The sequence below is a fragment of the Cavia porcellus genome, unplaced genomic scaffold (assembly GCF_034190915.1).
Source record: "Cavia porcellus strain 051 isolate PalLab524CR breed Dunkin Hartley unplaced genomic scaffold, mCavPor4.1 scaffold_7, whole genome shotgun sequence".
In the NCBI taxonomy this organism is placed as follows: domain Eukaryota; kingdom Metazoa; phylum Chordata; class Mammalia; order Rodentia; family Caviidae; genus Cavia; species Cavia porcellus.
The window spans coordinates 34,295,673-34,309,089 of record NW_026947490.1 but is presented as its reverse complement, the minus strand read 5'-3'; positions in this window follow the sequence as shown (position 1 = coordinate 34,309,089).

The window sequence follows — 13,417 nt, the reverse complement described above, 5'->3', positions numbered from 1 at the left end:
CACAGGAAGGAAGTCAGCCTGCTCAACAAAAAAGCAGGATGCAGGTATTAACCAAAATTAATGTAAGATTCTAGTTAAAATGTTCCAAATAGGATGCCTTGCTTTGTGGTGTTTTGCTTTAAAAGCTCTGTAATCCTTCAGTTTGGTGCCACTCGGTCTGACTCTGAAATAGGTCTATGCAGGTGGTTGCTGAATTCAATTAATAAAATCCCAAAATTTGCCCATTTGGCTGCTTTGACTCCTATATTGTTCATGAACCTATCTAATTTGGGGATCATCCAGGATCCCTATTTAGGGATTTATAGGATATAACTCTCTCTTTGAGATAATTATTCCTTAGGGGAATTACCAAGTTATATTTCTCACCCCCGAGAAACCTCTTTGTTTCAAAGAGAAACCAAAACCAAAGCCCTGGATGCTAATTCAGAGCAAGTTACCTGGATTCTTACCAGTAAGACTTGTCTCAGTTTGGTCAGGAACCGTGCAGGAGTCCTGGGAGTCATTAGTTTCTGGAGTCATTAGAGTCTCTGGGACTCATTCCCAGACTAAGACATTGGCTAGGACTTGTCGACCACACGATTGAAATAGTTCCTGGTGTCAATCTAAGGACTAAGTTCCTGTCTTTGTTTTGTTAGTCTTGTCACCTGCTTCTGTCTGTCACCCCTGCAATGTGTCCTTAACCATTTTCAAGAATTTCATCAGAGAGCCTCTTCCTATGGTGAACCAGTTTACTTGGGAAAACTCCAAACTTTTTGTTGTTGAATGGCCCATTTTCAGATTCTCTTGGCTACTGGAAGGGTCCTCTCTGTGTCAACAGGTCCATCAGGTGATCTTTGGGACATGTGGGTACCCTGACCAAGTTATCTATATGCACACTTGACTGACTTAGCTCTGGACCTCCCAAGTGGGTCCCCTCCTGCCATGCCAAATGCTATGCCACTGTCGCAGTTGCAAAATCTACCACTCCCAAACTTCACCCTGTGCTACCCTCTCCTCCCAACTCCTCACCCCTGATCCCTTTGCAACCCCTTCCTTTCCATTCACCTCCTGAAGAACTCGATTTGCTTTCCCTATTGGCCCGTCACACACCCATACTGGGTGCCCCTTTTCTAGGCCTTCTGCACTGGGAACCTCCTCTCTTGACTCCACTTCTGCCTCTCTGGCCCCTCTTTTACCCCTCCATGAGGCTGCCCATGGAGAAAGAACCCCCAGCCCCTTCCTAGTCTACATCCCTTTCTCCACATGACCTCTACATTTGGAAATAACAAAACCTCTTGTTCACTGAAAGCCCCCAGGGACTCATTTCCCTCAAGTCTGTTTTCTTTATGCATCAATCCACTAGGGACAAATGCCAGCAGCTTCTCCAGACTCTCTTCATTTCTGAGAATACATCCACACCCTGGAATGAAAACTGGTCAGGGCACTAGACAGCCAGCCTAGCTCCGACCTGGCCATTTGAACCTCATATTTCCCTTCATATGCCCTACTTAGAATCTGAAAAATGACCAAGGTAAGGAGGCTCTTGAATGGTACTGCCAGACTCTCCTGAGTGCCTTAAAGGCGGCCGCTCAGAAGCCAACCAATCTAAGATTTCAGAGGTAAGTCAAGGACCTGATAAGGCTCCATCCACATTCTTGCAGTGCCTCCTAGAGGTATATCATATTTATACACCTATTGATTCAGAGGCACCCAAGAACAGATGTGCTCTAAATATCGTGTTTGTCTCCCAGTTGGCACTGGGAGATATTAGAAAAAGCTTCAAAGATTAAAAGGATTCAAAGGTAAAGCATTCTCAGAGTTAGTGGAGATAGCCCAAAAGGTCTTCAACAACAGACAGGATACATAGGACTTGAACAAAAGGATGGAAAAAGTCCTTTTTGCCCTAGGAGAAAAAGAAAATCCCAAGACCAAACATGACTTGGGGCATGCTCCTACATCTAAAAGGGCTCCACTAGTGAAAAACCAGAGTTTTTCACTACTAAAAAGGGCCCACTGAAAAAAGGACTGTCTGGAGCTCCAGAAAAAGACCATCACTACTCCAAAGGTCTTAATATAAGACTGAGCCAGTCAGTGTTCTTTTGGTCCCCCAAAACCCAGTTAACTCTTACTGTGGGGGCCAAAAGGTCAACTTCCTGGTTGGCACAGGAGTGAGCTATTTAGTCCTACAACAGCCAGTGGGCCCCCTATCCCAGGCCAAGAAAGACGAGCATTTAAGGAGCAACTAAAAGAATAAAGGTTTACCCATGGACTCAGACCAGTATTACAGATTGGAGCACAGGGTCACTCTTTCCTTGTTATGCCTGAATGCTCTTACTCCAATCCGATGAGAGTTGCTCAAGTTAAAGGCTCAAATCTCTTTTTTGAGGACATGACCCTCTTGGTGACTTTTGGGTTTCATGAGAAGACTAGAGATCACCAGAAAGCCAGATCAGATGTAACTACCACCCCTCCTCCTATTCTTTTTACTTGTCCCCTAACTAAAGGATACTTGTTTCTGGCAGACTTGCCTCTGACAGAACTCGCTCTGCCCCAACTTCATTGCTACAGAAATGGCAAAAGGAGATCTCTGGCATCTAGGCAGAATCCAACCCACTGGGTCTCGTGATCAACCAACCTCCGATTGTAGTCACTATTAACCCCAGGGCTGCGCCAATGTGAGTTGGCCAATTTCCACTCAGCTTGCAGGCCAAAAGAGGAATTTCCAAGAACACCCAAAGGTTAGAAGAGGCCAATATCCTGGTTCCTTGTAATTCAGCCTAAAACACACCTTTGCTACCTGTCCAGAAGCCTGGGACTTCAGATTATCGGCCTGTCAAAGATCTCAGAGAGGCAAATAAAAGAGTAACGAATCTATATGCTACTATGTCTAATCCATATATTTTTCTCAGTCTGTTGCCTCCTATACACACCTGCTACTCTGCACTGGACCTAAAGGATGCTTTCTTCTCCATATTCTGCATTTAAATAGACTCTAAGACAGAAGAATCCCAATAATTGACCTGGACATGCTTACCCCAGGGGTTCAAAAATGTGCTCACACTATTTGATGAGGCCGAGCAGGGAGCTCCAAGATTTTCAGGCAGAACACTCCTCTATCACAGTGTAATATGTTAATGATGTACTACTGGCCACTGTGGCCTTACCCTCTTGCCTACAAGACATGGAGGTTACACTGAGAGACTTAGACAGACTGGGCTGTTGAGTCTTTGCCAAAAACGCAAAGCTCTTTTTGCCCAAAGTCACCTATCTGGAGTATGTATTAGAGGAATGGACTCTGTCAGACAAAACAATTGAGGGTATCTCAAAAATTCCTTCCCCAAAGACTAAGCACCAAATTAAGAGAATTTTTAGGTTCTATGAGCTACTGCTAGTTATGGATCCTGGGTTTTGCCAAAACAGCTCAGCCACTCTGCACCTCTATTAGAGGGTTATCTATCTGGGTAGCTCTGGACTGAGCTAGAGGAACAAGCTTTCAATGATTTAAAACAGGCTCTTATAAATGCCCCAGCTCTTGCTCTTCCTGACTTAGCCAAACCTTTCAAATTGCATGTGGCTGAGAGACATGGAATTGCAAAAGGGGTCTTAATCCAGGACCTAGGATGCTGGAAGAGGCCTGTCACCTATCTCTCCCAGCAATTAGACCCTATGGCTGCCGGGTGGCCAAATTGCCTATAGACAATTGCAGTCACCACAATGCTCACCAAAGAAACCTCTAAGTTGACTTTTGGCCAGAGACTCTAGATAGTGGTCCCACATGCTGTGGAGGTACTACTGCAGTTGCCTCCTGATAGATGGCTTTCCTATGCTCATACTGTCTAGTACCAAGTCCTTCTACTAGATCCTGACTGCATCAAGTTCCTGTCTACTTCTGCCTTCAGTCCAGCAACTCTCCTGCCAGATGATGATCACTCAATGCTGACACATAATTGATGGACATTACTGACTCAGTCTCAATCCTGTGAACTGACCTGACTGATGTCCTGCTTGCCCAGCCTGAAGCCATCCTTTTCACAGATGGTAGCAGTTATTTCCACCAACGTACTCAAAAGGCAGAAGCAGTGGTTACCACCAAAACTGAGGTAATATGGGCCCAAGGGTGGGGAACTTCAGCTCAGCAGGCAGAACTGATAATCCTTACTCAAGCTCTAAGATGGAGACAAAATAAATCTATAAATATATGTGTACAGATAGTTGGTATGCTCTTGCTGCCATCCATGTTCATAGAACCATTTATCAAGAAAGAGGAATATTAATTTCAGCAGGAACAAAGACCAAGAATGCCCTCAAGATCTTAGACCTCCTGGCTGCAATTTGGTTGCCCTGAAAGGTTGCCATTATGCACTGTTTGGGGCACCAATGAGAAGACATTCCAATAGGTCATGAAATGCCTTTGCTGTTAAAACAGCAAAAGAGATAGATCTGAAACCAGTGGGGCTAATAACACTCCTTCCAGCTCTCACACCAGACCATTCCATTCAGACATGAGACTAGCTAGGAAACTATAGGCCCAACTAGAGGCTGGCAGATCTAACCAGATGGGAAAATTCTCATCCCAGAATCGTTGAGCCCCCAGCTCATCCAGGAGACCTATCAGGCTACTCACTTGGGGGGAACCAAATTGGATGAGTTATTCTGAGGACATTACTTCATCCCTAAATTATCTCACCTAACTAAAGAGGTTGCCAAATGCCCACAATGTCTTCAGGTGCATACTCAGCTGGCCCCCAATGATGTTTGACAGAGACAACAAGGACCTAGCCCTGGAGACCACTGGAAAATAGACTTTACCAAAATGGGCCAAGGAAGGGGGATGGCATAAATATCTCTTAGTTCTTATAAATACATTCACTGGGTGGACTGAAGAATTCGCCACTTGGACTGAATCATCTCTCCTAGTAGCTAAAACACTCTATGATAGTGCTTCAATTGATTTTGTCCACCTACTTAGGGTCTTACAATGGCCTAGCTTTCATAGCTCAGTGTTGGGACAGTGAAGCTGGAAATTGATCACATGTGCAAGGCTGGAGCATGACCATTCCATAAACAAAGAGTGCCTGGGGAAAGCCACCTGAATCTGCTTCAGCCCAGAGAATACCTCCCTCCCTCCAAGACAATCTGAACAGTGGGTTGCTAGGACAATAGGCTATCATGTGACATTAAGTTGACGAAAGGTATAAACACATGCAGCAATGAGGGGCCAGTACCTTTTCTCCCATCAGGAGAATAAGGACTTCGCCTTACCCCAGCTTTGTCTCTCCTTTATTTTTCTCATCCTCTCATGGTCCTTCATCCCAAGAATCTCAGGAATCACATGGTGTCATGGCAGCTCAGATCACTCAAAATTTAGCTGCAGCTTTAGAAATCAATTGAAAATTACACTGCGCCTATTGGCTTCAAAGTTCACGCCAAGTAAAAAAATAAAGCCATAAAGGCTTTATTTTCAAAACTGGCTAAAACTAGGTAATTTGGCTTCTTTTTTGCCCTTTTGCACGTGTGATGTACCCCCTACCTCCAGGGCACTACTGATTTTGAGGCCTTTGATCTTCCTTGATCCTTATGTTCAAGATGATAAGTTGGCTGCTGTCACTAATTGGGAACTTGTTAAGTCCTTACCGGTTTTCCAGCCCCTCCTGCACTCAAACTATCACTTGTTACTCACCACTTGTTTGCGGGGCCACCAGACCATTCCAAAAAGGCCTGATGACCCTCTAGCTGCCCAACCTGGTGATCAAACCTACATCAGAAGGTGACAGCCCACATCCCTAGGTACCTGCTGGGAAGGACCCTACAAAGTCACCTTGAGTACTCCCACAGCTATTAAGGTCACCAAAACAAGCCATTGGGATCGGTTGAGTATTTCCCAACAGACACAAATATCCCCTTTTATTTGTATGCAACGACCTCTAAAATGGACAGATGCTCCACTAGTTCTGGGTTCAACCTGCACCACTATTATTATTGTCACTAAACCGCTTGGGGTTGTAAAACCATAGGCCCCTGGTCAGGGACCCTTATCTGTCAGCTAGATATGACTCCCATAAAGGCTACATTTTATTTTGGCCTAAACAATCAGAAGATTCTTATTGGAAAGGAAGAAAAATATGGGCATTCGCCTCTATGTCACTGGGTGGGACCCTGGTTTGTTCTTTACCAGCTAGAGAAAACCTGGGAACACTCTGATCCTCCCAAAACCTATAGGCCCCTCAGTGGGCTTGCCTTGCCACCAAAACTGTTTCCAAATAGAGTGGTTACCCCCCCAGCCATGAATTCCCTTCTCTCTCCATCTGTACCTGAACAATCTCTTCATGCCGCAGCACAATGGCAACCTGAAAGCTCTGTCTTTCGATCTCTAGAACTGAGGTTCAAATTACTTAATAGCTCATCCCATTACCCAAGACTTGGCTACACTTAAATACTGAAACCCCCTACTATGTGGGACTCACTGCAAATGCTACTGGTGGGACCAACAATCAAACTCAGATTGTAAACATCTCAAACCTTGATTCTGATGCTTGATGCTGGTGGGGACAAGGACCCAGTCCTTCACTCTGGGAAATATTCTGGGCTCTAGATTTTGTATTTGGCCTGTAAATTTCCCTTTAAAGTGCTCCCCACTTTAAATCAATTCAACTGTGTACCCACTCAACCAACATTTAGTCTCTCAGCCGGGAATTTGGTTTGCCTACAAATGGCCTCATCTCTTGTGCTCATCTGGATATCTTCACTGGACCTAACCCTTAATTCATGTTCTGTCCCAAGTGTACTAGTATTCTGGAGAAAGAGATTTAAAAAACATATGAGGTTACCCAATCTAACAACAACAACAAAAAAGACCTGCAATCCTAATTCCAGTCCTTTGAGATTAGGTATAGCCAGTTTCACAGCACTAGGATCCACAGCCCTCATAATGGGAGACCAAAATTACCACATACTAAACAAAGAAATAGACTTTGATCTGGCCACACTTGAACAAAATGTTCATCACCTGGAGGAGTCTGTAATCTCCCTGACTCAGTTGGTCCTCCAGAACTAACAAGGTCTAGATCTCCTATTCCTGGAACAGTGAGGTCTGTGCTTAGCCCGTGATGAATCTTGTTGTTTTTACACCATATCATTCAGGAATTATTAGGGACAGTCTTAGTCAGCTCAGAAAGCACCTAGCTGATTAAAAAAAATGAGAGACAACATCAATAAAGCTGATATAAAAATTGCCTCTACCATCCCATGGCTGAACATCTTACTTTTGGGTCTGGCAGGATCCTTGGTTCTCCTCCACTATGGGCCTCTGTATAATAAATTATTTGTCTATATCCAAGACCAAGTACAACCTATTAAGCTAATGGTTCTATGTGCTCCATACAAGGATTTACAAAATTCAGATAAAGAGGATGATCTTTAGATAAAAAAGATGACCAGGAAACAAGGATTTTATTCTTGTACTAAAACCAGTGCGTAATGTTGTAGCTTTGCAAAACTGATGCCATCGTATACCCTGTATTTGACCTAAAAGAGTAAAAAATTACTCACAGCACAAGTCCCATGAGAAAAGCAGTTAAGCTGCAACCACAAGAAGGAAGTTAGCTTGCTCAACAAAGAAGCAGGATACAGGTGTCAACCAAAATTAATGTAAGATTCTAATTAACATGTTGCAGGATGTCTTGCTTTGTGGTTTTTTGCTTTATAGACTCTGTAACAAGTTCACCAGTTCTAGCCACTAGTTCTGACTCTGAAACAGAGGTCTATTTGGGTGGTCACCAAGCTCAGCTAATAAAATCCCAAAATTTGTCAATTTGGCTGCTTGGACTCCTATACTGATTACAAACCCACCTCAATACATGTGTATAATTTGGGTTTTTGCAAAATCTGTGGAATAAAACATATATAAAAAAGTCTAAAATGTAAACAGGATCAAACAATTCTCAAGTTGCATCCAGGCAATGAAAACAAACAGTGCATGCTGAAAGGTCCCAAGTTCCATGCTGAAACACTCCCTACACTCTGAAATTATATAATACACCTGATTCTCTCTTTCACATTGTATTTTTATTTTTAAACTATGAATGCATCTGAAACTTCTGTCTGCTGCATACTCGGTATTAAACCTGGCCTCATGCTTGCTATGCAAGCACTTTAGCACTGAGCTACACAAGAAAACTTTTCAAATTTTTATTTTGACACTGGGACTCACTAAAATGCCCATCATTCTCTCTAGGTGGGATTACGGGTGTGCACCACCTTGTCCAGCTAGCTGCAACTGGTATAAGCTCAGAAACCCAAAATGTGCTGTACTTATTACTCAGTGTGCCTTTATAACTTTTTCTCTTCCTGTAAAACTCCTGTAATTGCCATTTAATTTGCAATCCCTGGTTCTTGTAACTGCCTGTTCTGCCTCACTGGTTCTTGTAAAACTAAACCAAAATACTTTTATGTTGTGAGCTTAAAATTCCACAATGTGCTGTATTTATCATTCAATATGTCTTTTTGACTTATCCTATTCCTGTTAAGCAATGACCTCTTCCTGCAAACCTGTGTAAGTCCCAATTAAATTGCAATTCTGTAGTATACCCTCTATGTGTCTCCAGCTCCCCGCTTGCCTGTTTTTTGTAATTGCTTGTTCTATTCCCTTGGCTCCTGTAAAACTAAACTGATTCTTGTAAAACTAAACTTAGTCACCTTTTATGGTGACAAATTGACCCTATGATCTGAATCCCTTCCCTTGCAATTTACTGCTTTATATCCCCTCACAGCTGGGGAGCAGGTGCGCACTGCCTGGGTTGCCTTTGGGATTGGTGCCACCACTGAGCTCAGATTAATAAACATCCTTCTTTTTCAACTTTTGGAGTTTGTCATTTTTCTGTCCATATTAGTTTTATGGAGCCAAATTGATCCTAAAGTGCTGAACCCTCCCCTTGGGGCTTGCTCCTTTGTAACTCCCTGCACCTCCTTTCACAGGGAAGACTTCCCTGACTGTCTGGGATGGTATGACTGCTAAGCTCAGCTAATAAACCATGTTGTACTCTAACCAAAGCACGACCATCCTGTTCTGTCTGCATAGTTACCCTGCACTCTCTCTCAATCTTTGTACCCTATAAAATTCCCCTTTTTAGAAAAACAACTTGTTCTTGGAACTAGCCAACCACAAGTTGCAAAATATACCATTACACTAAGAAATTTGTCTCTAAGTCAAATAAGGAAACAAAAGCCCTTCCTGACCCTCAGCCCCCCACTCCTTGCCTTTGCTTTTCAGTTTTTCCTTTTATAAACCTCCCAGAGACCTAACCTAGTTGCATAGCTCTGCAATTCCAATGTGACTGTGCCTCTGGGTACCAGCTTAAATAAAGTGCCTTTTTCTTTTGGACACTGCCTTGGTTTTGAGTTATAGGATTTGGGGCTTTGTCCAGGATCCTTTCAGGACTCCTGCTCAAATTATTTTTTTCACTGATTGGCTGGAAATTTCTAAGTACAACATTTGGGGTACACACATTTGTAACAGCAGATGAGCCCAATGCTCTTTCTACATTGGAGTGGGACAGCCTCCATTTGTAATTTGGGGCAACATGCCTGTTTGACTTTGTTCCTGTTTTTTTTGTGATTTGGGAGCACCTTGCCTGTTTGACTTCCTGGTTTTTTAAAAATTTTATTTAAAAGGAAAAAGAGAAAAACAAAACAAAACAAAGCAGTGTAAGGGTACAAGTAATACAGAACTACAAAAAAAAAACAGTAAGAAATCACTGGTTAATAGATTACATATTATCATCTTAGAGATAGTTGGTCAAATCACAGTATCAAAGCATATAAAGTGGACACTCAAACAGTGAGACTGCAAACAGTTGCAGATCCTACACTGGGAAGAAAACCTATGAACATAAAGAATGTAGGAAACCTTTCCAAAACCAGAAAGATTGTAACTACATAAAAGAACTCCCTCTGTGTAGTAGTTCTATGCATGTGAACAATAGTGTATAGCATTTAGCACACAAAAACATCATCAAATGGTGAATTATGTACACAAAGGAGAAAACCTATGTATGTGAACAGTATTGAAATTTTTGCTGCAGTGTTTCCCTTTTAAAAACATACAATTCCCTTCACACTGGCGAGTAAATGCATGTAAGAAATATTTGGTGAGAGTTCAGCTGACAGAATTGCTAACTATCAGAGTGATGTCATATTGTGGTCCAAGCCTATGTATGCAATGTGGGAAAGCACTCAGTATTCATGGTTATTGTTAAATGTGTGAAAATAATCATAGTTAAGTGTAATAATGCATATGTAAGTGGCTATTTTGAAAAGACTTTGAAAATTACTCATGTAGAGGATAACTAAAATTAAAATTGTTACTGTCAATATATGTTCATAGATTTTTATGAAAACACCCTCAAACACACATATCCTTAAATGTTTTCATTTCATTTTTGTAAATCACACACTGATCTATTTGTCTGTAGTCTTAATTAAAATTTGGTTTTTAAAGAAGATTTAAGTATACTAAAACTTTTACCCTATTTTTTGATAATCCAATGTCCTGCCTTGAAGGTTGGCTCACATTTATCACATGACTCTTTTTCCCACCAGAATCTATAAGTGCTGTATCTGTCTATTGAGAAAGATCTACATCTCCATGTATGTTTTGTTTCCTTTTCTTTAAATAAAAAAAAGAAATATAAAAAAATTTTCATTTCTCTAGTGACTAATGATGAACATTTTTTTTCATGTATTTATTTGCCATTTGTATTTCTTTATCTGAGAACTGTGTATTCATCTCAGATGCCCATTTTTGGATTGGGTCCTTGAATTTTGGGGGTGTGATTTTTAAAAATTCTTTATGTGTTTTAGATAGAAGTCTTTTGTATGAGGGACAAGTTCACTAAGATTTTTTCCTAGTTTGTGCATTTTCTTTTCACCATGCTGGAGATTTCTTTTGGCATGCAGAAACTTTAATAAGACGTGATCCCAGCTGTTGATTCTGGGAAGTAGTTTCCATGTGGTTTGATTCTTATTCATGAATTCTCTACCTACCCCTATGTCTTCAAGATTTTTATCTACTTTGTCTTCCAACAGATTTAGTGTTTCTGTTTTAATATTTAGATCATTGACCCATTTAGACTGTAGTTTAGTACAAGATGATAGGCATGGGTCTAGTTTTAGTTTCTGGCATACGGGAAGCCAGTTTTTCCAGTACCTCTTATTAAAGGGATTATCTTTCTTCCAGGGGACATGTTTGGCCCCATTATCAAAGATAAGGTGGTTGAATGTAGTTGTGGTTGTATCTTCTAATCTATTCCATTGAACTTCAGGTCTGTTTTTATTCCAGTACCATGCTGATTTTATTACAGTAGCTTTGTAGCAAAACTTCAAGTCAGGGACTGTGATTCCTCCTGCCTTGCCTTTGCTGTTTAGAACTGTCTTTGCTATTCTAGGTCTCTTCTGGTTCCAGATGAATTTTAGGAGTGATTTCTCTAGATCAATGAGATATGCTATTGGTATTTTGATTGGGATTACATTAAATCTGTATAACAATTTTTGGAGACTGGCCATGAAGGAACCTTATCTTTATCCATTTCTTGGTTGATGGGCATTTTGCTTGTTTCCAAGGTTTTGGTATTACAAATTGTGCTGTTATAAACATAGTTATATAAAATACATATAAACAAAGTTATATAAAATACATATAAACATGTATTGCTTTGGTGTGATACTTTTAATTCTTCTGGGAAGACACCCAGAAGGGAAATAGCTGGGAACCTCTACTCCTGGTCTTTGAGGAACTTCCACACTGACCTCCACAGTGGTGCACCAGTCACAGTCCCACCATCAGTTCAGAATTGTGTCTCTTCCCCCACAGCACAACCAGCTTTTGTTACTGGTTGATTTCTTGATAGTAACCATTCTTTCTGTGGTCAGATAGAATCCTAGTATTGTCTTGATTTGCCTCTTAAATAACCAATGATGTTTAACATTTCTCCCTCTAAGAAGTGGATATTCATGTCAGATCCCCATTTTGGGATTGGGTTTTTAAATTTGGGCGGGATGGTCTGGTACTTTTCATTTCTTCATAAGATTTGGGTTTTGGTCCTTTGTCTGAGGCTTTGATTTTTTTAAATTCTGTAAATTTTCTTTGGTATACCAGGAATTGACCTCAAGACACACTTGCCAGGAAGGCACTGTGCCACTGAGGTTTATCCCTGATGTATGGGTTGTGTTTTCACTCTATTGATAATTTTTTTTTGCTGTGTAAAAGCTTTTTAATAGGATGAGATTGCACTTAATGATTCTTCATGGTATTTTCAGGCAATCTGGGTTTTGTCCATGATATCTATGGCTACATCCCTGTTTTGAAGAGTTTTACCTAGCCTCTTTTCCAGCAGACTTAGTGTGTTTGTGTTTTACTCTATTTACTTATTTATTTTGGGGTTACACCAGAAGAGGAAAGCTCTTTCTCAAGGTAGGAAAACTCTATGCATTTAATGTAATGATTTATGTTATGAATATTAAATGAAGAACATTACAGAATATCTCAACTTGAGATCCCAAAACTCAAGTCAGATTTAGTCCAGCTTCATCATGAGTTTATTACCACATCATTGAAAAGACTTTCATGAATAGGAATCATAGAAGTTGATATCTTCTGTACATCTATATCGTAAAACACTACTACCACTTAGCTGATTGACATAGCCTATGCCAGCTTACCTGTAAATATCATTTGGGCTTTTCTTCTCTCTTTTTCCCTGCTATGAAAGCACTCAGTCTCAGACTCTTTGCAGATTTGAAGTGTGCAATACCATTTTGGTGACTGCTGTAAAGCAGAGCTATGATGGGGAAGTGAAGAGATGTGGGTCATGGATCCTAATGTAGATGCAGGAGGAATGAGTCATGGAGATCTGACCACACCGTGCTGACCTCACCTTACACAGTTGTGGATGAGGAAGTTTTCTTTTCTTTTCTTTTCTTTTTCTTTTTTTTTTTTTTGGCAAAGTATGTTCTCTTTCAAGATAAAGAGATTTGTGAAGAAATTTTCCAGTGACTATAGGAAAGCTCTAAAGAACTGTGTTGTTCATCTTCCTCTTGCTGAAGACAGGAGAATTTCACAGCCCGGTGTGCTACCGGTTCCATGCTCTCATCTACGGAGCAGCTCTCCTTGTTGAAAGTGAAAAATCAGAATGAGCAGACAATTTAAATTTCCCTAGTATTGTCAAAAATGAAAACTTTCAATATACTATATAGTTAAGTGCTGTTCATAAGAATAGTAATTATTCATAAAATGACAGAAATAAAAATATATGAAAACCTCTGAGAAGATGCACTATCATTTTCTTTTAAAAGTGAAACAATGCAAAATAGCACCAAAACTGCCAAAACATGAGTTCATAAAAGATGTTTTATTCCCTTTCCTGACATCACAAGTATAATTAAG